Source organism: Miscanthus floridulus, chromosome 4, assembly GCF_019320115.1.
Source record: "Miscanthus floridulus cultivar M001 chromosome 4, ASM1932011v1, whole genome shotgun sequence".
Lineage (NCBI taxonomy): Eukaryota > Viridiplantae > Streptophyta > Magnoliopsida > Poales > Poaceae > Miscanthus > Miscanthus floridulus.
Window position 1 is genome coordinate 14,361,896 of NC_089583.1, and position 23,762 is coordinate 14,385,657.

At 47.2% G+C, this 23,762-nt stretch overlaps 1 pseudogene; it reads left to right on the forward strand.

The window, feature by feature from the left end:
• Positions 1–15,009: 15,009 nt before the first annotated feature.
• Positions 15,010–16,129, forward strand: LOC136548085 (uncharacterized; annotated as a pseudogene).
• The last annotated feature ends 7,633 nt before the right edge of the window (positions 16,130–23,762 follow it).

The window sequence follows — 23,762 nt, forward strand, 5'->3', positions numbered from 1 at the left end:
CAGGCTACTTTCTTTGGTCCATATTGCCACCTTCTCAGCGTTAGAGCGAGTGGGTGGTCTGCGCATTTTGAGGAGTGCATGATTGCTAGTACAGAGGCTCAGGAGCTTGAGGAGGATCTTGCTGGGGTTGAAGCTTCCATTGGTGATTTGATTGGAGCTGAGGAATCGGAGGCCATGGTTGGAAAGACTTGGGACTTTGGGCCTTCGCTAATGACCAAGAGGATGATCCTTCAACTCGAGATGGATGAGTGCATCCCCCAAGGCCGGGCTAAACTTCCGCAGGGCGAGACGGTACCTGAGCCTGGTAAGGATTATGCTATCATTTTCAAGGACTTCTTTGCTTGTGGCCTTCGCCTTCCCTCTATTAAGTTCCTGCGTGAAGTACATGAGGAGTTTGATGTTTAGATTCATCACCTCACCCCCAATGGATTTCTTACTTTGAGTAAGTTTTGCTGGGCCTGCAAGTCTTATGGTGCTGAGCCGGATCTAGATACCTTTTGTACTTATTATGAGCTTCAGCGCCAGCCTAAAAAGGTGGGTGACGATGAACTCGTAGCTCAGTATGGCAGTTGTGCATTTATGGCGAAGAGGCAGCAGGGAAAATCCCGGCCAGAAATCTCGTATTGTCAGAAGAACAAGTGGGACAAGGACTGGATGCACTATTGGTTTTACATTCAAACCTTCAATGTTACTTCTACCCATGAAGACGGGAAGAAGATTACTCGTTATCCCGTTGCCTCCGTGATGACCGAAATGAAACCATTGGCAAGGTGACTCCTAGTGAAGAGATGATGCCTCATAGGGAGGCATGCAATAAGGCCTTCGTCTTGGCTTGCCTTTACTCCAAAGGCCATGGCCTTGTGGAAGAAATAATTGCTACCAAGTTCTAGCCCCTTGGGAAGTATAGGCCTTCGTTTAAGATAGAGATGGTGAATCTACTTTTTATGGCGAAGCTGAAGGGGTTCTTTTTCCCCGTTTTAGGATAGCTTTATTGGAGGAGGAGACTTCCGAGGATTTTGTTGCTGCTATGGGACAAGAGGCACGGGAGATTGTTGGTGATATAACCGACAAGGAATTTCTTGTGCGTAGGGCTATTGCGAGCACTATGCCCCAACTAAATCTCATGTTCAAAGAGTTGGGGGATACACCACACGGAACACAAGGTTACTGCGAAGGTGTTGAAATCCCTAGAGGATAAGGCAAGGAAGACTGCCGCAAAGAATACAACTATTGTGGCGAAGACGAAGAAGAGAAGGGGGACTGGCACTTCTAAGGTTGTTAGCAAGAGGCAGAAGAACGCTCCCGCCTCCACCATTGCCTTCGCCGCTGCCTCCGCTGATGCTGACGAGGAGGTTGCGGAGAATGTTGGCGGAGGCTCAGCCTGCAATGGCGTTGGGACGAAAGGCGAAGGCTCTACCATCGATTTGGATCTTGGGGGCGACAACTTCATCGAGACTGCCCTCCAAGGAATGGGTACCTATGCCCAGTGTTTTGGATGATGATTCTTCTGGCTCTGAAGAGGAGATTGGTGGAGGTGACGCCTCCCCACCAAAGAATGTGGAGGTCATTGGTACGAAGCGCCGCCGCCCTGCTATTGGTGCTACCATGGAGGTGTCCAAGGGCAAGGCAGAGGATCGCCCTCTGGCTGCTTCGTTCCATAGCGTGGTGTACCGGGCCTCGGTGCGATGTAGCGGGGACGCTGGTGCCGCGGATGCTGTTCCAGACCCTTTGCATTTGGGTGAGTTGCCTTTTAACTTTGTTTTTCCTTGCTATTTGTGTTTCTAGTTTTATCAGGACTTGACTTATTTTGATTGTTTTAGCAAGTTTGATGAAGGCCCTTGGGAACCCTGACGCAAACCCTAATGATCCTGTGGGCGTGGACCTCGCTCTGGTCGGCTTGGGGGGACCTTCGAGGCCTCCGCTTGTGGGCTGTGACTCCTCGTCCATTTGCTCTGGGCCTTGATGGTGGCAAAGGTTGGTTTTGCTTATTTTCTGTTTCTGCGCTATCTCCATTTTGTTTGAGTTTTGCTGATGCTTAGTTGCTGTTTTAGGTGCCTCCGACAACACAATAAGTGGGTGGGCGGATGTCCTTCAAGCTGTTTATAATGATATCGGAGGTTGTTATTTCTATTTTTTGTTTTCTTGCTTTTGGTCTTACGTCTCTTACGCTTGATTTTCTATTAGGCCGCCTTCGCCATCACTTGAAGAATGTTGATTACTTCAAGCTGCTATAGATGAATTTGGAGCAGCAATGCATGGTATGTTTCTTGTTTGCTTTTCCTACCGTTGTTCTGTTGTGCCATGGCTGATCTTTGTCTTGACAGAGCCATTATCTTTCTGAGGCCATCGAGGAACGTGGCACGTAGGAGGTGGTCGACCACAATCTGGCTATCGAGGCCCTAAAGAAAGAGGTGGACACTGTTGAGGTCGAGAAGACCCAGCTTGTAGGGTAGGTTGGTGGCCTCCGCACTGTCCAAGCTGAATTGGAGGAGCTACAGAAGAATGTTGATTTGCTGAAGAAGGAGGTGGATGGCACCAAGGCTACCGAGCAATTGGCTGCTGAACATGCCCTAAAAGCTATTGAGACGATCGATAACCTTCGCAAGGAGATGGACGCCGAGAGAGAGTCTAGTGCTACCTTGAAGGCGCAAGTGGATATGTTGACTAAGCGCATCAAGGACGCCAAGGCTATTGGATTGGCCGCATCTGATCTCTATGTGGGTGCCCTTAAAAAATTCGGGGGCTCTACGTCGTCGCTGCCTTCTGAGCCTTCACCATTCAATATCTTTTCCTAGATGAAGGCCAACTTCCTGAAGCTCCCTGACTTTGTTGGCGGTGTTGTTGATTTTGGAGCCCTGGACTCCGCCACCAACCTTTCCAAGATGCTGGCGCAGGACGACTGCCCGCATGCCAAAGATGTGAAGGAAAGAGACCTAGAGGGCCTGGCTGATCTTGGAGTGACTTCGTGCGATATCAGGAGATCGGTCCGCCACTTTATGAAGTCATTCTCGGTAAAGTTTGGCCAGGCGGAGGCTCGCTCAATGGCAGAGGCACACCGAGCTAAGGTTGGTTTTTTCTTTGTTGTTTATAGTTTTTCGCTTAAGCTTTTAGTCGCTTGTTGGTTGTTTTACAACTTTGTATTGTTTTTGCAGGAGTCGCAGAGGACGAAGGCTGTGTGTGTTACTACTAGGGCGAGCTGTGGAGACGCTGGCTCCGAAGGCTCCTTCCCTTGCTGCCGAGGTCCCAAAGTCTAGGGAACCTACGCTTGCACCTGCTGACCCGGAGGTGTAATGTCTAGGTTTTAGCTAGTTTTTTAGGCTTGGTCGAAGGCGATGTGCTGCAAACGCAGTGCCGGTCCTGTGTTTTATAGGGCCCGGAGCGGCACACGCAATCAGGCCCCCCTGATACAACCATCTTAATAATAAATAATACTATATGATTATATATTAAATGTTACAAATAAACACTTGAAATATATAAGCAATATTTTATGAAATAATTTATTTGTACTTAGTATCATTCGAAATCTTGTTTGATGTTGCATATAAATAGACATATTTAATTTAGGACAAAAGTAAAACGATTTACTGCTTCTATTTCAAATTATAAGAAATTTTTGTTTTAGATTTATAATCTTTGCTACGCATCTAGATATATGGTATATTTATAAAACATCTTATAATTTGAGACGGAGGCAAGCGAACGCTAGATCAGTTGGTCTAGTTGTGTGTTTTTCACCCTGCCGGTCAGAGTTCGAACCACCTCGGAGGCGGATTTATTGGCTGGAGAAGACGCAATTTATTTGCGCGTTGAAAAAAATCCCCTCGTCTGTCACACGTCAAAGCACAGGTCTAAGGCCAATCCAGCTTCACGAGAGCTGCGGTGCCGCTGTGTATGGGTGAGGCAGAGGTTCAGGGGTGAGGAGATCTTTTTCTAAAGCACGATGCCTGGTCGAGTTTTTTTAATTTGGGACGAATGAAGTACAATTTACATTGCAACTGAGGGAGTACATATTAAATCACCTTAAAATTCCTTTTAATATTTATTTATGCAAAACTATCACCGATCTAATAATAAACACTTGAACTTTAACATTCATTATTTATGCAAAGTTGATCATCAATTTAGCACAACAGGAGGAATTAGCGATTTATGATGGTCATTGGATTCAGAAATCTGGAGAGGAGGATGTGCGGGTGTGCAAGATTTCAAGGCTGCACCAGCGCGCGTTCTACTTTTTTTTAGCAAAGTGTCAGTGTTCTACTGGCTGGTTAGCTACTACTCAAAGCTCTACTACGTCCAACACACAGCTGCTGGGGCCCTTTGGCATCGAAGGCCTGGAGCGGCCGCCCCGCTCGCCCTGCCCCAGGGCCGGGCCTGTGCAAACGCCCGCCCTTTTATGTATATCTAGGTTTGAGTTGTGAATTTGTCCTGCGTAGGTCTTCTTCTCTAGGCCTATGCAGGACGTACTCCCTACCACTATGTATCAAGATGGGATTAATGTTAGTGGTGAGCTTTGGCAATATTGGTGGGAAGCTTTTCCCCGGCGTTCTGTTTTTTACATGTTTGCTTTCATGAAGTACGATATTGATGATGAACGTGCAGAGTTTACTAGGTCACAGGCCTGGCGAGGGCCTTGCCCTTAGTTTTATATTGATTTGTTTGACTGGCCTTCGCGCCCTTGTAGCTGTTGCTTGGAATGCTTTAACACCTTTTGTGCTTTGCTCTGTTATTGCCTTCATGCTTTTGTACTATTGCGCTTGTAATGCTCTGTTGTTGTAATCATATCTGCTTTTGTAATGAACTTTTCTTGGATTGTTTAACTGTGCTCTTGTTTTTATAAAAGATTCTTAATATAAGTTTTAGCTAGGCTGAAGGGTTACATTTTCTGTGGCTTACTTTCTCTCTCTTGCCTTCGCTTCTCTCTTCTCTGGTCGACGTTGAGTACGAGTCTGTGTGCTCGCGCGGAAAAGGTGAGGTATTGGTCTTTGACCTTGCATGCCTTGCAGAGGCTTTAGTGTCTATTTTGTCGCTCTAGCCTCGGTCTTTGTGCTTGCTTGGGGTTGACTTGAATTCTTTAGCACGTCGCTGCGGAGAAAATGGTGTGCTCGTGTTCGATCTTGCAGTTGTTGCGAAGTTTTTGGTAGGCTTCCCCCCTAGCGCTCTTCTAGGGGTAGGGATATGAAAATGCACTAACTGGGGCTAGCGCTGGGGTAAGGCGCTAAATTTTATAGCCTACTACTTGTACGACTTAATAAATCTTGGTGGTTGGCTGATGTTTATTGCTTAGATACGTTTTAAGGTCGTAATAAGGCCGGCGGATTACATTGTACCTGGCGTATCTTTGTTGTTTATTTATGTTGTACTTGGGTTATTAATCCCTGACAGTCATGTGGTGCCTGATAAGGATAGGTCTTCGCCATGCGTTTTCTTGCCTGATGCCTACGATGAAGGTAGGTCTTAGTTGGGTTTTGTGGCCTTTTGGCTGTTTTGATGAATCCTTGATGCCTGAATGTGGATAGGGCTTTGTCAAGGTTACATGCTAATTTAGCCAGGGAGGTCATTCCATGATTTTAGATCCTTCGGCTAAAGCAGTGGAAGGTCCTCTTTGTCATGGTGTTGTTGTCGAATGTGTGGCTCCGTTGCTAGCCACTTTCTACCTTCGCTTTTTATGGTATTCTTGGGGGGAAATCCTCTTTATATTTTTAGAGGTTTTCACATGGGTCCTGCCTTGTTAAAAACCTCACCTCTAGTAGGAGCCCCCTTTGTGAGGAAAAGAGTACAGGTCCTTTTGCATGAAATGTAAAGGAAATATAGAAACTAGGAGAGGTGCGGTGACCTTCGTTTATAGTTCTGTGGAGGCCACTTTTTTACATTTTAGATGTAGAACCTACACAAACTATCGATGATCCAAGTATGAGTGGTTGTTTTACCTGCGTTGTCTATCAAGAAGAACGACCTTGGCCTCTTGACGGCCTTCGCCGTGTATGGTCCTTCCCATTTAGGTTGGAGCTTTCCCGTATTGGCTGCACTGGGCTTCTTTCTTAGGACTAGGTCTCCGTCTCATATGAGCTTTTTGACTACCTGACAGTCTCTCCACCTTTTGGTTTGCTCTTGGTATTTTGTGATGTTTTCTACTGCTTCCAATCTTGTGCCTTCGATCATCTCCTTGGAGTATTCTTCATCTTTTGACAGGGCTTGTTTTATGACGCAGAGGCTCTGATGCTTGATTTCCTCGGGTAGCATTGCTTCTTCACCATATAAGAGTTTGAACGGTGTAATGCCTGTTGTTCTAGAGGCAATGGTGTTATGGGACCACACAACCTTCGGCAGTTCTTCTACCCATTTGCCTTTTCGGAGGTTGAACAAGGTCCTCGATATTGCTGAGAATATTACTCTATTAGCTCTTTCCACCGCTCTATTTGACTCTGGGTGGTAGACCGAGGCGAAGGCTATCTTGGTGCCTATGCTTTTACAAAATTCCTTGAATTTGTCTGAGTCGAATTATTTGCCATTGTCAGATGTTAAGGTTCTTGGCACTCCGAACCTTCAAACTATGTTCTGCCAGAAGAACATTTTTACTATCTCTGATGTGATTGTTGCAAGTGGCTTGGCCTCAATGCATCTTGTGAAATACTCTATGGCTACTACTACAAACTTATTCACCCTGTGATGGTGGTAGTGGCCCAACAAGGTCCATGCCCCATCTTTGCAAGGGCCAGGTGGGTGGGATGAGTTATGCGGTAGCCGAAGGTTTTGACTGTTGGCGAAGGTTTCCTTTAAATCTACTATGTGGTCTTCTTCATTCTTGCTCATTACCACAATGTTGTCGACATAAGCTATGCTGTTTTTCTATAGCTATGGGCCGAGGACTGCCTTCGTCATTTTGGCGAAGGTGGAGCCTGCGTTCTTTAGTCCTTCGGGCATTCTGGTGTAGCAATAAGTTCTGAAGGGGGTAGTGAAACTTGTCTTCTCCTAATCTTCTTTGTTGAGCCAGATCTGGTGATTTCCTAAAAAATAGTCTAGGAGGGAGAAGCGCTTGCATCCTGCCGCCTTATCGATAGAGGTGTCTATCCTTGGTTGCGGAAATGGGTCTTTCTTGCATGCTTTGTTGAGATCTGTGAAGTCTATGCATATTCTCATCTTTCCATTTTTCTTTGGTACTAGTATAATAGTTGCTAGCCATTCTGAGTATTGGACTTCTCTGATGACGTTTGCATCTAACAACCTCTGTACTCATGCCTTCGCTGCTAAGATTATGTCCTTCGACATTTTCCTTTATCGCTGCTTTCTTGGCTTCATTTTGGGGTTGATGTCAAGGGAGTGTTGTATGATATCCCTGCTGACTCCTTTGAGGTCGAAGGCTGACCAGGCTGTTGAAACTAGCAGTTTCGGACAGAGTGAGGGAGACAGAGGCCTCCGCCCGCCAGGCGTCGCCCTCGGGCGGAGGCTCGGGATAGGCTCGACAGGTGAGCTTGTGGGAAGATGGCATGAAAAGTTAGGGTTTCATTAATTCATTCACCATCCATCCGCATGGTTACAAGTGTTCCCTATTTATAGGGCTCAACTACTTCTTGACAGAATTTATTATAATGCCCCTCAACTGCTACGGTACATTCCTGGAATATTCCGCCACTGGTCTCTTGTTTGCGAGGCAATCCTGCCACACCGTTTCCAGGTGATGGGCCTTCATAGGCGGTTGGCCCACCGTGCCTCGATCTTTGGCCCAAAGGCCTGGGTTCCCGATGCTGGCCTCTGTCTTTGGGGGCGTGCCGTCGCCTTGGCGGGTCTCCGCCGGTCCGGTCGGAGACATCATCCATATGTCTCCGCCCGGCCGCACGGGGGCCGTGGTTCCCGACGCTGGCCTACGTCTTCGGGGGCACGCCGTCGCCTTGGCGGGTCTCCGCCAGTCCAGTCGGAGACGTCTACCTTGGGTCTCCGCCCAGCCGTGCGGGGGCCATGCTGGTGCGCTCGCGTAGACCACGGGCGCCTGCGCTTGAGTACCTGCACACACTTAGGCAAGATTGTTTGTTTAATTAGTTTAGAGGTAAGGCGGCCTCCGCCCTCATCGCCGGAGACACCCGTGAGCTGAAGACCATGGGCGCCTGCGCTTGAGTACCTGCACACACTTAGGCAAGATTGTTTGTTTAATTAGTTCAGAGGTAAGGCGGCCTCCGCCCTCATCGCCGGAGACACCCATGAGCTGAAGCGGGGCAGCGTCCGCCTGAGCATAGGTCGAAGATGTCTGTGCCTGGCCTAGGCGGAATTCGTGACAAGCTCGCTAAGCCTCCTGTAGTGCCCTATGAGCATAGCCAGGAAAGTTCCTTTAGTCAGCGCTAGGTCTCCACCCCAAGACGGTCGAAGACGCCTTGGCGACACCTCGCTGTCGGAGGCCTTCGCCACCCGCCGAAGCCGTGCTACAACACAGGCGAAGACATCTTTGTTCTTGGGTAAGGTTTCTATGAGTTTTGCTTTTTCTTCTTTCGACAAGTTGCCTCTGATAATGACTTTTCTATCTGGGACTGCATCTTCCAATGGGACAAACTTTGTTTCTTCTTGATCTTTGAGATCTGTTTTGCCCTTCGGCATGTCCGGAGGCTCCAGTGAGTTGCTTCTGGCTACTTTGACAGAATTGAAGTTGCGCTGTGATTTGTAGATTGCTCTTTCTATGTTTCTTGCCTCCTTCTGACTTCCATGCACTGTGATGGTGCCATGCAAAGATGGTATTTGCATACATAAGTAGCCCAAGTGAATGGCTATATTGAACTTGTTTGCAAACCCCCTGCCGAAGTTGGCATTGTATGGGTAGTAGAGGTCTACTACGTCGAAGGTCACATATTCTATTCTGGCATTCTCCTGACCTCCGAAAGAAACTAGCAGGGATATTTTTCCCAATGCATTGATCCTTTTTCATCCAAAACCTATCAGTGGTGAATTCGAAGGCTGCAGCTGGCTTCTGCTTAGTTTCATCAAATCGAAGGCATTGACAAAGATGATGTCGATAGAGCTTTCGGAGTCCATGAGAACCCTGTTGATTTCCCAGCCTACTATATTGGCTTTGATCACCATCGCATCAGTATGGGGGTAGCTCTCCAACTGGAGGTCTTGTTTTGAGAATGTGGTGGGTGTCTTCGACCAATTTGTGCAGTTCACTGGACCCTACATTGCTATGTTGTTAATGAGCCTGAGGTGATCTTTCTTCTGCTTCTTTGTCTAAAATTCCATTGAGGAGCCTTCGGTTATCGGCAGTATCATGCCAATGGTGGGTAGTAGTGTATGTGGATTGAGCTAGTTTTATGGGTTAGGCTCGTTTTTGGGAGCGTTTAGCTATGGTGGAGTTGGTGGCGGAGGTAGTGCTTCAAGTTGTCTATTAGGCACTTGAGTTGGCTGGCTTGTCTCTATGAATGTTACGTGCGGAGGCCTTGGGTTTATGTAGATGAGGTTGGCTTCTGCTCGCTGGCTACTTGGTTGCCCCTGCTGTTGGGTCCTTGGTCGCCATGCATGTAGGAAGTTTAGGTAGTATGCGGTTGCCAAAGTGGATGGGTGAATTTGATTGGAGTTAAGGCTTGGGTAGATTGGGCAATATGGCTGTTGCAGAGGTACAACGAAGGTATGGTTGATCTCCCTGGAGGGTTGTTGTGGCAGAGGTTGAGGGTTTGCCCTATTTTTTATTCTCTCCTGAGTTTCTTTCGCATCTGGGCAATCTTTGGTGATGTGACCTTTGTTTTCTCCATGGAAGAAACAATACTGCCTTCACTACCTTGGTTCCTGGTTTTTGTTCCAGCTCTTCTTTTGATTGTACTTTTTGCCTTCATACTGCTTCTGCGATGCTTTGTTTTGTTCTGCCTCGGGCATCTGTTGCCATTGCTGGCTACTCCCTTGCTGCTCTATGTTGAAAACTTGTTGATCAGGCGCTTGCTGGGGCTGTGACCAGCTTTGGCTTTTGTTGCCCCTCTGAGCATTCCTACCGTTTCCTTGGTACTGCTTGTTCTGATTTTGTTCTTCCAGCCTTCTTTGGAGGTCATTATCTGACCTGCAGTATTTCTCTAACTCTCTATATAATTCTTTATGATGTTTGGCTTCTCCCGAGCTAGATGAGCTACGAAGGCTTCGATGTGGAGGCCTTTAATTGCGGCCTCGATTGCTACATCTTCTGGGACATTTGGTGCCTTCGCTTTAAGCTGCACAAATCTATGAAAATAATCCCTTAGTGCTTCACCTTGATTCTGTTTGCACTGAAACAAATCCATTGATGTCAAAGATTCGATGGTGAACCCTTTGAAGTTAGTGATGATCTTGTCTCGGAGGTCCTCCCATGAGTATACTGAACTTGGCCTCAACATTAAGTACCTTGCCAATGCATCTCCTTCGGTTGCAATGACAAATGACTTGGCCAAAACAGTGTCATTTCCTCCTGCGGAGGCTACGGCTGCCTCAAAGCTCATGATGAACTGGCGCAGATCTGACCTTCCGTTGAATTTGAGTAGGGTAATGGGCTTGGTGGCCAGGGTGAAGTTTAGATTCCCTCAGACAGTGGGGATCTTGAATCTATGGTTCTTTGCACTGGCGGTAAGTTGAAAGGTGCGCCGAAGGTTGGTTGGGCAGCCATACCTGGCGAAGGGTTAAGCTGGCTTTGATTTGCTGAGTGGAGCTAGCTGGATGTGTTAGGTTGGGGCTGACTTTCCTGCATGCTTTGTATCTCCGCCTGTAGGATTGCCAATTGTTGCCTGATCTCCGCTGCCTGTAATGATGTCTAGGCTACCCTCTAGTTAGCACCGACGGTTGCCGCCAACCTATCTCTTTCCTGTTGTGTGCTCTGCAGTTGAGCTTGTAGTTGTTGGAGCACCTGCTCGGGGGTGGGGTCTGAGGCTGGCTGATCTTCGCCTGCCGGAGGCTAATCTTCGACTGCGGGCTCTTCTTCAACTTGGTCTTCTAGGACGCTAGAGTAAGCGCTATGGATGCTACGCCTAGGTCATCCCCTCGTCGAGGGCTCCGCGGGAATTCTAGTGGAGGCTGCTCTCTTGCTTGCCACCTTGGGTTTTGCTCAGCCAACACGCGGTGAGCGCCAATGTTGGAAAAGGGGATTTCTAGCAGGTGGGACAAGGAAGGACTAACGGAGGACCTCGCACGGCCGAGTGTCCTGGGCGAAGGTGTGCATGGTGAAAAGTGGGCCCAAGCCTGATTAGGGTTTCATAAATGTATTCAACCACCTCCCTTTTGTACAGAGTTTGAGTCCCCCTTTTATAGGGCAGTGTTTTACTAAGACTACTCTTTACAATTCTACCCCTTGCCGGCCATGGTACATTCTCGGAATATTCTTATGCCAATACAAGCCACTAGACTTGTATGAGGAATGTTGCCATTTGAGGAATTGATCTGGCACCATGCAATGGGCAATAGTGGTCATCACAGGAAGCATGCTCTTTGCATGGCCCGTGTTCACTGAACAGATCGATCAAGCATTCGACTGTGAAGACTTTCCATCAGCTACTGCAGACCGCCCAACAATTTGAGCACTAATAATAAAAAAGCACTCTTCTAATTGGCAGGCACACCTTCAATACGTGTTTGCCTGTCATGGATAAACGTACTCTTGCTTTGTTGGTTAATAAAGTGGGGGAAACATTTTGTCTAAAAAACACTTTCTAATAGTTCTTGTGTAGTAGCTGAAATTGTTCTAGAAGTACTCTTACACATAATGAGTAATTATGTTAGTTCCTTTTCCTAGTTTTACATTGCCCAGCTGACTTAAATATAACTCACCATCTCTTCTCAGACTAGCTCTTCAGTCACACTCCCACCGTAAGACCACGAGGGTGAATATATATACACATCATGGAAGAGAAAACATACAGATGAGGATGAGAAGGGCGGGGGGGGGGGGGGGGGGGGGGGGGGGGGGGGGGGGGGGTGTTGGTCAAAGGCCACAAGTGTACCTCGCATCGCACTGCATTGTTTGTGACATTGTCTAGGTTTGGGAGGCAACTGGAGAAAATCATCCAGAGACAAAAGTGCATGTAGTTGAGCCCCTGGGAGGGTCATCAATTTGTTGCTGGTCTCATGAGACATAGAGTGCTCCCGATGCAGACTTACAAGTACACAGCACATTTGCGTGTATCTCTAACGTGTCTCCAGTCCATGGCATGAGCCAGCTTGGAAAAAGTTGATTAGCTAGTACCATACTACCCTCGCTGCAAATGATCTTCCAACGCAAGCAACAACTGTCCTTGAATACACTGCTTGCTGAGATCGTGGAAGAAGCAATGACTCGTGCTCTCACGGGTGCTTTTGGAGACCTGGCACGTTAATTGTAATAAGGCTTTTGATTTTGGGCCCCTGGGTCGCTGCTTTGAACTCTTCACTATTTAATAAAATTGTCACTTTCTCGTGCCAGTTGGTTTTTTCTAAAAATCCTCTCTGTGCTTGTTTTAGCTTTCCCTCAGCCCCTACAGGCCGGGCTACTGTTACCTCTCCTCTCTTTCATATGGTATGGTCATCTCAGCTCTGATCCACTCCCTCTTGCCGTCGCCATGCCAATGGCGGAGAGACAATCGAGCAAGCCATGCTTCAGCCGTTCATTATTTCCCTTCCATTGCTCATCCGATTCGATCTTAATTTGGGCATGCACGTACCATATTGCTCGCAGCCATTTGACTTGGACTGTGCTTTCTCTTGTCAATCATGAGCGGGCACTCCACATATCACCTCCTCCTTTCTTGCGTCTAAGCTCGCGAGGTGTGGTGGCGGGCACTCCATCACGTCCATCTGCAACACTTGGCGCCCGCAGCGGACGACGAACTCCGGCACTGGTGGCTACGGACACGTTCCATGGTGCCGCCGAGTCTTTCCAGATCGTTCGACTCCCTTGTGCTGCTGGTCTCCTGGAACCTATGGAAGGAGCGCAACAGCCGTCCCTTCAATCGAACGCAGACGCAGGCAACAGCATTGTTGGAGACCATCGCCAAGGAGGCTGACTCGTGGATCGCCACGGGGTTCAACGCGCTGGCGCTGCTTCTAGCTCGGACCGGCTGATCTTCTCTTTCTCTGTCACCCACTTTTCGTATGTAATAGGCCTTTCGATCAGCCGTGTCTTTGTTTTTCTTTACCTTTTGTTGAGTGCGTCGCCGGTTTGGTCTGCTGGCTACTCGCCATCTGCCCACCTCGTTTATACTCAGTCTAACTTCCCTTAATGAAATACACGCCTAAGAGCGTTCTTAAAAAAGCGGGCACGGGAACACATGGCGATCAGTGAAGGCAACGCCCCGCGCCTCGCATGGAGGCACCAGGTGTACTCAGTCTGAGACATGAGCAAACGGGTTGTGAAATCCTGATCTCGCGAAGCTCTCCACTGACAACTCGACAACTGCGAGGATTGTGATGGTCATGATAAGAGGTGCCTAGCTCCATGCCTCGTGTCAGTCCATTAAACGTACTCTTTAGGCTTTGTTGGTTAATAAAGCGCGAGAAATTTTGTCTAAAAAAACCAAAGTTTTAAATAGCCGGCTATAGCTGAAGCTATAGCCGAAAATAGCTGCTGGACAAGGTAGAAGCTAAGATATGCAATTTTTAGCGCTATGAAACCAAATCAGCTAATAGCCGGAGATATCCGGAGATAGCCACTATAGCTGGGCACATTTTAGCGGCAGCCCAGCAGCTTCTACCGCGCGAGAGCCCAAGATTTTCGCCGGCCCAGCAGCAGCCCCCACCCCTACCGTAAGGACCCAGCAAGCAGCAACCAGCAACCCTAGCTCCAAGTCCCATCCCTCTCGGTCTCTCTACCGCGCAAAAGGAGGCGGCGGCAGCGGCGGCTGCTTCTTCTAGGCTTCAGCGGCGGCGGCGGCGAGGGTTCCCCAAGCGGCGCGGCGGCCGGAGTCTCGTGCTACCGTCTCCGCTCAGACTCGAAGCCATCTCTTCTCCTCGCGGCTTGGTAAGTCGTTCATCCACCAGGCCTGCATCAATCGACTCCATTAGGAAACGGTGATTCAGACTTTCAGAGAGCCATCTGTTCCTCCAGATCCAAGCGGCGGCAGCGGCTTCGGCGCTTCTGCAGCGGCGGCGGAGAGGGGGCCCCAAGCGGCCCGCTTCATCTTCGGCTTCACCATGGCAGATCAACAAAGTAAGTGCTGGACTCTCTGAATTCAGTTCCTGACAAATCCATTTAGAGCAGTCTTGTATGAGCAATGTGTTGTAGCGGCTGTTATCATTGTCATAAATCCATTTAGTGCTGGAATCATAGTTCAATGTGTTGCTGCTCATAAATCTGACAAAGCAAGTGCTCATCATAGTTCAATCTTGCATAGTTTGCCATATTAACTCAAGCTTTGTACTTAAGCAACTATATTAATTTTGTTGCCTTTTGTGTCTGCTCTTTGCATAGGTCATCCATCTAGTACCGCCTCTGCCACAGTAGTAGGTGCACAACGTGCTATTAACTCAGACGACCCTGCATGGTCTCATTGTTATTGCCCAGACATAACCAAGAAGCAAAATCTAAAGTGCAAATACTGTGACAAGCTCTGCAGTGGTGGAATTACCAGGATAAAGTACCATCTTGCTGGGATTAAAGGATTCAATACTACTAAGTGCTTGAAAGTTCCACCTCAAGTGCAGCAAGAGTTGTTTGCTTTGATTACAAAGAATACTAGTGAAAAGGAAGAGAAAGCCAAAGAAAAGGAAAGGGAAAGAGCTGAAGTTGACATAGATCACTCAGACTGTGGAAGTGGCAGTGAAGATTCTGAACATGGCAATGTTGTTCTTGTGGTGAAGCCAAAGGAAACAAAAGGATCTAGTAGCTCTAGATCTGTAGTACAAAGTGATTCTATTCAGAAGTACTACAAGCCGCCTACTATAGAGGAGTTTGCTAAGACCAAGCTAAGCAACAAGGTTCAAACAACATTGACAACCCAGAAAAGAGAAGAGAGGAGGGATAGAACCTGTGAGTACATATGTCAGTGGTTCTATGAAGCTAGCATTCCACACAACACAGTCAGTCTTCCTAGCTTTGCTAATATGTTAGAGGCCATTGGACAATTTGGTAGAGGTCTAAGAGGGCCCAGTCCCTATGAGATGAGTGGACCATTCTTGTAGAAAAGGAAGGAAAAGGTGTTGGACGGATTCAAGGAGCATAAGGAGGCATGGGAGCTCACAGGTTGTTCAATCATGACAGATGCATGGACAGATAGGAAGGGTAGGGGAGTGATGAATTTAGTTGTGCATAGTGCTCATGGGGTTCTTCTTCGATTCAGTGGACTGCTCAGGTGATAGGAAAGATGGCAACTATATCTTTGACCTTGTGGGCAGATACATAGAAGAGATAGGGGAACAACATGTTGTCCAAGTGGTGACTGATAATGTCAGTGTCAATACAATTGCAGCAAGTCTATTGACAAAAAAAAGACCTTCAATATTTTGGAATGGATGTGCTGCTCATTGCTTGGATGTCATGCTGGAGGATATTGGGAAGCTTAGACCTGTTGAGGAAACAATTGCTAGTGCAAGACAAGTGACTGTGTTCTTGTATGCTCATACTAGGGTGTTGGATTTGATGAGAAAATTTCTTAAGAAAGACTTGGTTCGCTCCAGGGTTACACGATTTGCCACTGCTTATTTGAATCTCAAAAGCTTGCTGGACAGCAAAAAAGAGTTGATGCAACTGTTTAAATCAGATGAGATGGAAGAATTGGGTTACTTGAAGCAGGCCAAGGGGAACAAAGCCAACAAAGTGGTCAGGTCTCAAACCTTTTGGAAAAATATTGACACTGCAATTAATTTCTTTGAGCCATTGGCTAGCGTGTTGAGAAGAATGGACAGCGATGTACCATCAATGGGATTCTTCCATGGATTAATGCTTGGGGCAAAGAAAGAAATTTCTAGGAGGTTTGACAATGATAACAGCTGCTTCAAAGAGGTTTGGGAAATCATTGATAAAAGATGGGACAACAAGCACAAAACTCCACTACACCTGGCTGGTTACTATTTGAACCCCCACTACTATTACCCAAATAAGTCAGAGATCGAGAAAGATGTATCATTTAGAGCAGGTGTGATTTCTTGTATTTCAAAGATGGCTGATGATGAAGAAACTCAAGACAAGATATTTGAAGAACTTGACATGTATCAAATTCAGTAAGATAATTTTGGATCTGAAATTGCCACAAGACAGCGAAAGAATAAGAATTTCAATCCAGGTGAACAACTGAACATATGAACTTAATTTGATTGCTGAATATCATATTTTTGTTGTAACTTGTTTAATGTTTATGTAGCAAAATGGTGGCAGAACCATGGCACAAGCACACCAAATCTTAGGAAATTGGCAGCAAGGATTCTGAGTCTAACCTGCAGCTCCTCAGCTTGTGAGAGGAACTGGTCAGTATTTGAATAGGTAAAAAGAAATTTGTGACATGCAGCCTTGTGTGCATGCTATCTTTTTTGAATTATAATATTTCTTCATGGAATTTAAATCTGACCTGCAGCCTTGTGTTCACTACTTGACTCATAGGTTCATACAAAAAAGCACAATAGGCTACTTCATGAAAGGACGAGAGATCTTGTATTTGTTAAATTTAACTCTAAGTTAAGGAATAAGAGACAAAAGAAGGATAGAGATCCCTTGGAGAAGGAAGTAGATGATGTTGTGGCTGATGGTGATAATGAATTCATTACTGGTATTATGCCTTGCCAAGTGAAATGGAACAACAATGTGCACAAGAATCACAGCAACACACACCACAACAAGCAGAAGCAGAAGCACAAACACAAGCTAAAAGGAAAAGGCCTGTGCGCCCTAAGAAGAGGAAAGTCAGCCTGTAGTCTTTGATGAGAAATGGTCCAGTGCAGCCTGAAGCTTCATCATCCGACTCAGAAGATTGTGATGATGGTATTTCAATGCAGACTACTGACTCTGATAAGTCTCCCTCTCCCTCACCCTATGTCTCTGAGTCTGATGAGTGATGACTAGAAGAAATGAAGATTGCAATATTGCCTCATAGTCATATTAGTAATTTAGTATCCACTATCCAGAAGACCAGAACTCTTGTTGTCTTTATTCCAGAATGTTGTACTTTTGTGAAACTGATGTTTCAGTATTCTGTTCCACTTAGCCTGTGATGTAATGTACTCCTATGAACCTGTAATGTACTCCTTTGAACTGGTTATGTATCAATTGGTAATGGTTATGAAGTTATGCCAAGGTCATGTCTTTTTTTCTATTTTTTTGCAAAAACAGCTAAATGGCATAGCTGCAGCTATCTCCCGCTATAGCTGCGCTTAGCTGTTCAGAAGGCCAGCAGCTAAGAGGCATATCCGACGATTTAAAACATTGAAAAAAAACACTTTATAATAGTACTAGTGTAGTAGCTGAATTATTTAATTGGAAGTACTCTTACACATAAAGAGTTATAATATTGGTTCCTTTTTCTCCTTTTACATTGCCCAGCTGATGACTTCAATATAACCGATTATCATATCTTCTCAATCTGGCTCTTCAGTCTCACTTCCACTCTTCTGCTCAAGTTAAATATTTGTGTTCTTATCGTCCACAAGACCACAAGGGTGAATATCTATAGACATCATGGAAGAGAAAACGTAGAGGATGAGGAGGGGGGGGGGGGGGGGGGGGGGGGGGGGCACAAGTGTACCCTCGAAGTGCACCACATTGCTTGTGTCATTGTCAAGGTTTCAGAGGCAATTGGAGAAAATCATCCGGACTCAAAACTTGCGTGTCATTATATAGTTGAGACACTGGAAGGGTCATTAATTTGCTGCTGGTATCATCAGATAAAGAGTGCCCCCCTCTGGATACTTACAAACACATAGCACAGTGTTGCGTGTATCTCTAGCGTGTCTCCAGTCCATGGCATGAGTTGGGAGGAATACCTGGTGATCGGTGAAGGCAACACTCCGCGCCTTGCATGGAGGCACCAGGTGTACTCAGTTGAGACACGAGCAAACGGGTTGTGAATTCCTGATGTCGCGAAGGCCTCCACTGACAACTCGACAGCTGCGAGGATTGTGATGATACATGGTGCCTAGCTCCACGGTCCACGCTTCATGTCAGTCGATTAAACAGCACAATACAGAGAAATTTTACAATTGAGCCAGACACCGAGCCAGTACCGTGAAATGTTGATGAGCCGGAGTCTCCCGAATCCTGGAGAAATTATTGGTTATGCTTGTGTACAAATTAAATATGTTCACCTTGGGTCTCCCATTGTCTTGGTACTCAACCATAGCATTCATAGTAAAACCAAAACCAAATCAAATATATATGACTACCTCTATCGATGCATGCAGTTAAGTTACCCTAGCTCCAGGACGGCCAAGGATTATTTCAACGGACTTGCTAGCGTCCGGACATTCGATCCAGGGCGCTAGCGTTGGATGGTACCCGTTCAGCGAGCGAGCGCGCACCTCAGTGCATCGGGCTTGCGAGCAAGCGCCCCAGCAGCAGGCCCGCGCCGCTCCGAAAGTCGCCTACGCCACCGTTCGCTTCCCACACGCATCCCATGTGTAACCCCCAATATACTTTTCAAACATCCAGATGTAACAATTACAACATACAAAAGAAGACAGATAAAACACTTAAAACATGTGTCTGAAATACTTACAAAAACACAAAAAAAAACACTTGAAAACCATTACAAACGTATGCAATATTCAGATAAAACACTTGCAACAGACGTATGAAACACCTGAAAACACTTAAAAAATACGCTTGCAACATGCATGTATATGCAACATCCAGATGAAAAATACTTACAACATACGTATGATATAGATGGAACATTTATAACGTACACTTGAAACATATGTTTATAGCCATTGCAACACGTGCACAATCTCGATCTACTTTTGCAACATCCCGATCTACTTTTGCAACACCGATACGAAACACTTGCAACATACCTTTAGAAACACCTAAAATATATGTTTACAACATGCACTTTCAGCTCAACATCTCCTTGATGCTTGTGAATGGAGGCTCGTTGGCGTGTGGAGCTATCACATCCGGCTCAGTTTGTAATTTGGTCCATAGTGGACCATGTGCATGTTATGAGTTATTGTGGAGGGTTTAGTTTCACATTGGTTGTTAAAGGTGGGTTAGATCAATATATAAGGCTTCTAGAGTCCATCCCATCATCCCCGGGTTAATCCTTTCACGCGAAGCAAGGACGAAAGCGTAAGTGGGATGGTGGTAGGTGTGGTTCACTCAGCGTGCAGAGTGGATCTGAGCCGTTTGGACTCTGGGACTTTACAAATGGTATCAGAACCGACCGTCGTGGTCACGGGCGGCATGGCGAAGTGCGGTGGAGTCTTTTGGAGAGGACGAGTGGACAAGAGGATACGATGTTGGGCCGTTGGGCTAGTGTCGTGGCCCGCGAATGACGGTGTCCGGAGGACGCCCAGGTGTAAGCATTTTTGTTATTTCACCATGACTCCCCCGAAAGATCATTAGTCCAAACGGTGGCTGTCGGCCGTAGGAAGCGGAGTTGTTGAGGTTCCTGTCAGTGATGTGGGTTCTAAAGTTCCACATCACGTCTGTCCATAGTTACCAGATTTTCTATCATATTATGAAGTTCAAAGGAGTTCAACCTGTGTGTATCAGGATTTTAAAATTTCCAACAGAAACATTCATGAACATGTGCGTTTCAGTACTGAAAACTATCAGTCATATTTTTTTCCTGACTGCTGCTGCTGCTAGATGCATTTGATCTAAATTTTCTATCCTATGTAATTGGATCTGACTACGAAAGTATATCTAGGAAATTCATAGGTAATGAAATGAAGTAACTCTTCTATGACAATTTTTTCCTCTCCAATTCTATTGTCTATCGATCTGGAAATACATAAATTGCAATGTCTTTGTGCAGTAATGAAAATCATATTAGTCTAACCAAGTGTCACATGAAAACTGTGGAAAATTAAATGGAAAGCAAATCAGTTAACATGTTCCAAATCATGCCCATAAAACTTAGTCCAAGGCTACATGCACATAGCATGAAGGTTTATATCAGATCATTGGTATCAACATTTCTGAAGTTGCACACATCAGTAATTAACATTATTTCTCTGAGTCACAGTGGCTCAAGGCACTCGCCGTTAGCTTGAGACACTCATTGGCATGTGACACACGCGAATGCATCACTTCTCTGTCTTTAATGAGCTCTGTAGTCTTCTCTTTAAGAATATCCACATCTGTGCATTTTTGGGTCAAGGCCTCTTGGATTGATTTGTTCTTCTTATTTAGCTCGTCGATCATTTGCTTCTGGTCGTCGATCGTTTGCTTCTGGTCTGTATACAAAAATACACATATTAACTCGATCCTAATGGAAATTTGACTTAAAAGACAAAAAGATCTAACTACCTTTCATCTTAACATTTAGAATTGCAATTTCCTCTATCCTTTTCAAAGCCCCTTCCTCGGCTTCCTGCATCTTTTCCTCTAATAACCTTCTGTTTGCTTGGAGGTCTAACAGAAAGGCAAGAAATAAGAAAAAGATATATAATGAACTGTGATATTGATGAACCTTCTTTGAGATATATAGCATGGTAAAAATGTGATATTACCTTCTACTTGTTGCACCAGCGTTGTCTGCTCATCCTTCAGGCGTTTTTTTCTCAAGAACCAACTTTTTTGCTTGTTCCAAAAATGCCACCTCACTCAAAGGCATTACCTACAAAGAAAGGAACATATGAAGAAATGATCATGTGATCCTAAATATTCAACATAATAAAATGTAAATTATTTGTATGACTGGCACTGCAGAAAAAAATGGGCAATGAACAGTCAATGCAGGTACTCCATTCACCTTTAAATATACAGCATTTAGGAACGATTATATATATAAAAAACAGAGGGAGTATTAATAAGGCAACAGTAAAGAGAGAAATTACTTACTTCACGATCTTCCTGCATCTGCTCCCTTTGCATGTCATTATTTGTTTCATCTGTGTTGGCCCACAGGATCACCGGCTTAGGTGAGTGTACCACTCACCAGTCTTGCCGAGCACCCGCTAGTGCTGTCAAGCAGCCACTTGCCGTGCCGACCACGAACAGACGTTGTCCAACCACACACTCTATGACTAGAGGTAGAGGAAGAATGGAGAATAGAGCATACACACAGTACAAGCACCAGCGTTGGCTGGAGCCCTATATAGGAGATGACAAATCTGAACTCTCTTTACTGAGTTGCCGTGGTAAGCTATTTATACAACTCTATCTATCTAGTCCTACCACAGTTGCCCTGCTGCAACAGTGACTAGATAACACAGCAGGACTGACTTCTGCGCCTGTCCCCGCATGTGGCTACGGTGCGGCAGGTGAGCCTTTCGGCGCCTGCCTCTACAGCAGCTACAGTACCACAGCAGGGGGCCTTTTCGGCGCCGCCTTCTCCTGCCGTGCGTTACAAGGAAGTAGTAGATTATCTAACGATTCTTCCCCTAATCCTTGCTATCCCTTGTACCCCCTTCATGCCGATCATCTCCTTCAGCTCCGTGAGTCGAAGACGTCCGAGCGGCTTGGTGAGGACATCCACGAGTTGCCGACCAGTTTCGACAAACTCGATGATGATCTGCCCTTCATCGACACAGTCCCTGAGGAAGTGGAACTTCATGTCGATGTGCTTGCTACGATCGTGTAGAACCGGATTCTTCGCGAGGGCGGTGGCGGGCTGGTTGTCCACCATCAGTGCTAGTGGGTGAGCTTCTGCACCGGTCAGCTCGCCCAGCAGCCGGCGTAGCCACACAACTTGGCACGCCGCTGCTACGTACTCTGTCTCGCACGTAGATAGCGCCACCACCTTCTGCTTCAGTGAGAGCCATGAAATTGGAGCCGACCCGAGGAAGACTAGCACGCCAGAGGTGCTCCGTCGTCCGTCGATGTCCCCCGCCATATCTACATCGTTGAACACAGTGAGCTGCAGCCTACTCCCGCCGGTCTTGGGAAAGATGACCCCTTGATCCACCGTTCCCTTGACGTAGCGTAGTAGCCGCTTCACCGCAGCCCAATGATCCTCTTGAGGATCCTCCATGAAACGACTGACGTAGCCCACAACAACGCAATGTCCGGCCTTGTGTGGACTAACGATGCTTCGGTAGAGTGTTGCATCTACCTTTGCCGCGGTGCTGGCCTTCGTCAGCTTGAGCCGCTCCTCCATTGGAGTTACGCATGGCTTGCACTCAGCCATGCCGCTCCGCTCCAATAGCTTAGAGGCGTACGCGCTCTGACCGAGCGTGAGTGCCTCCTTCCCCTATTTCACCTCGATGCTGAGGAAGTAGGAGAGCGCCCTGAGATCGCTCATTCAAAAAGGAGCTGCCATCTCACGCTTGAAGCTATCGATGTCCTTCGTACGCGCTGGTGACGATCAAGTCATCCACATACATGCCGACGATGAGCTCCTCCTTCTCCCGTCGCCACGTGCAAAGCACGTGCTCGGTTGGGCACCGTTGGAACCCAAGCTTGCCCAGCGTGGTGTCAAGCTTGGCGTTCCATGCTCATGGGGCCTGTCGCAGCTCGTAGAGCACCTTGCATAGTCGGAGCACCCTATGCTCCTCTCCCTTGATGGTGAAGCCTAGAGTTTGCCTGACGAAGACCGTCTCCGCCAGCTCGCCGTTGAGAAAGGCCAATTTAATGTCCAAGTGATGGACGTGCCAATCCTTTGCTGCTGCCAAGGCTAGTAGCAAACGAACGGACTTCATGCGCGCTACTAGCGCAAAGACTTCCTCAAAGTCGATGCCCTCGCGCTGAACAAAGCCTCAGGAGATGAGGCACGCCTTGTGCTTGACAATGGCACTGAGCTCGTCCCGTTTAACCTTGTACACCCACATCAGGTTGATCGGACGACATCCTAGAGGTGGATCGATGAGCTACCAAGTCTCATTTTCCTCGATCGCCTTCATCTCCTCTAGCATCGCCCGTCGCCAATTTCCATCGTGCTCGACCAGCGCGAACGTGGGTGGTTCCTCTACACTGACGAGCAGCAGCTCTTGGTCATTGAGTAGCTGACCAGCCAGTCCTGAGGGCCCTGTGCCGCCGACGATGTCATCCAGCCTACGGAACCGCACCTCCTCACCTTCGTGGAAGGCATCCACGAACTCAGTGATGTCACTTGGAGGTGAGGCGAACTCGATCGGCATCGATGGAGTTCCCTGTTCCGCCTGAGTGCTCGGTAGAGCACCTAGATTGCTTGGCACCCCGGTTGTAGTGCTCGGCACTACTTCTGGACCGCTCGTCACTACTTCTGCAGTGCTCGGCACTACTACAGGAGTGCTCTGCCTCAGTCTTGGAGTGGTTAGCACCACTGCAAGACCTTTTGGCTCCGCTATGGGAGTACTCGGCACCCATTCTGGAGTGGTCGCCACCACTGCAAAACCTCCCGGCACCACTCCTGGCGTGCTCGGCACTCCCCCGGAGTGCTCGGCATCCCTCCCGAAGTGCTCGGCACTGCCCCAGGAGTGCTTGGCTCTGTCGCTGGAGTGCTCGACACCTCTTCCCTAGCGTCTCCACCACTGTGGATGACCAGGTGCTCAACGACAAAGGTGTTGGTGAAGCCGCCAGCTTCCCCCATGCTCGGACTGATCCAGTCCCAAGCCGTCTTCTCATCGAATATGACGTCGCACGAGACAAGTACCTTGTCTCCGCGTGGGTCGTAGAGCCGGTATGCCTTGGTACCCTCCGCGTATGATTCATCGAGGTTGACAGCCTTTAGGGCCTTCGCAGACCCTTCCACCGCCATCACCTCTTCCTTCTCCTCGACCTCGAC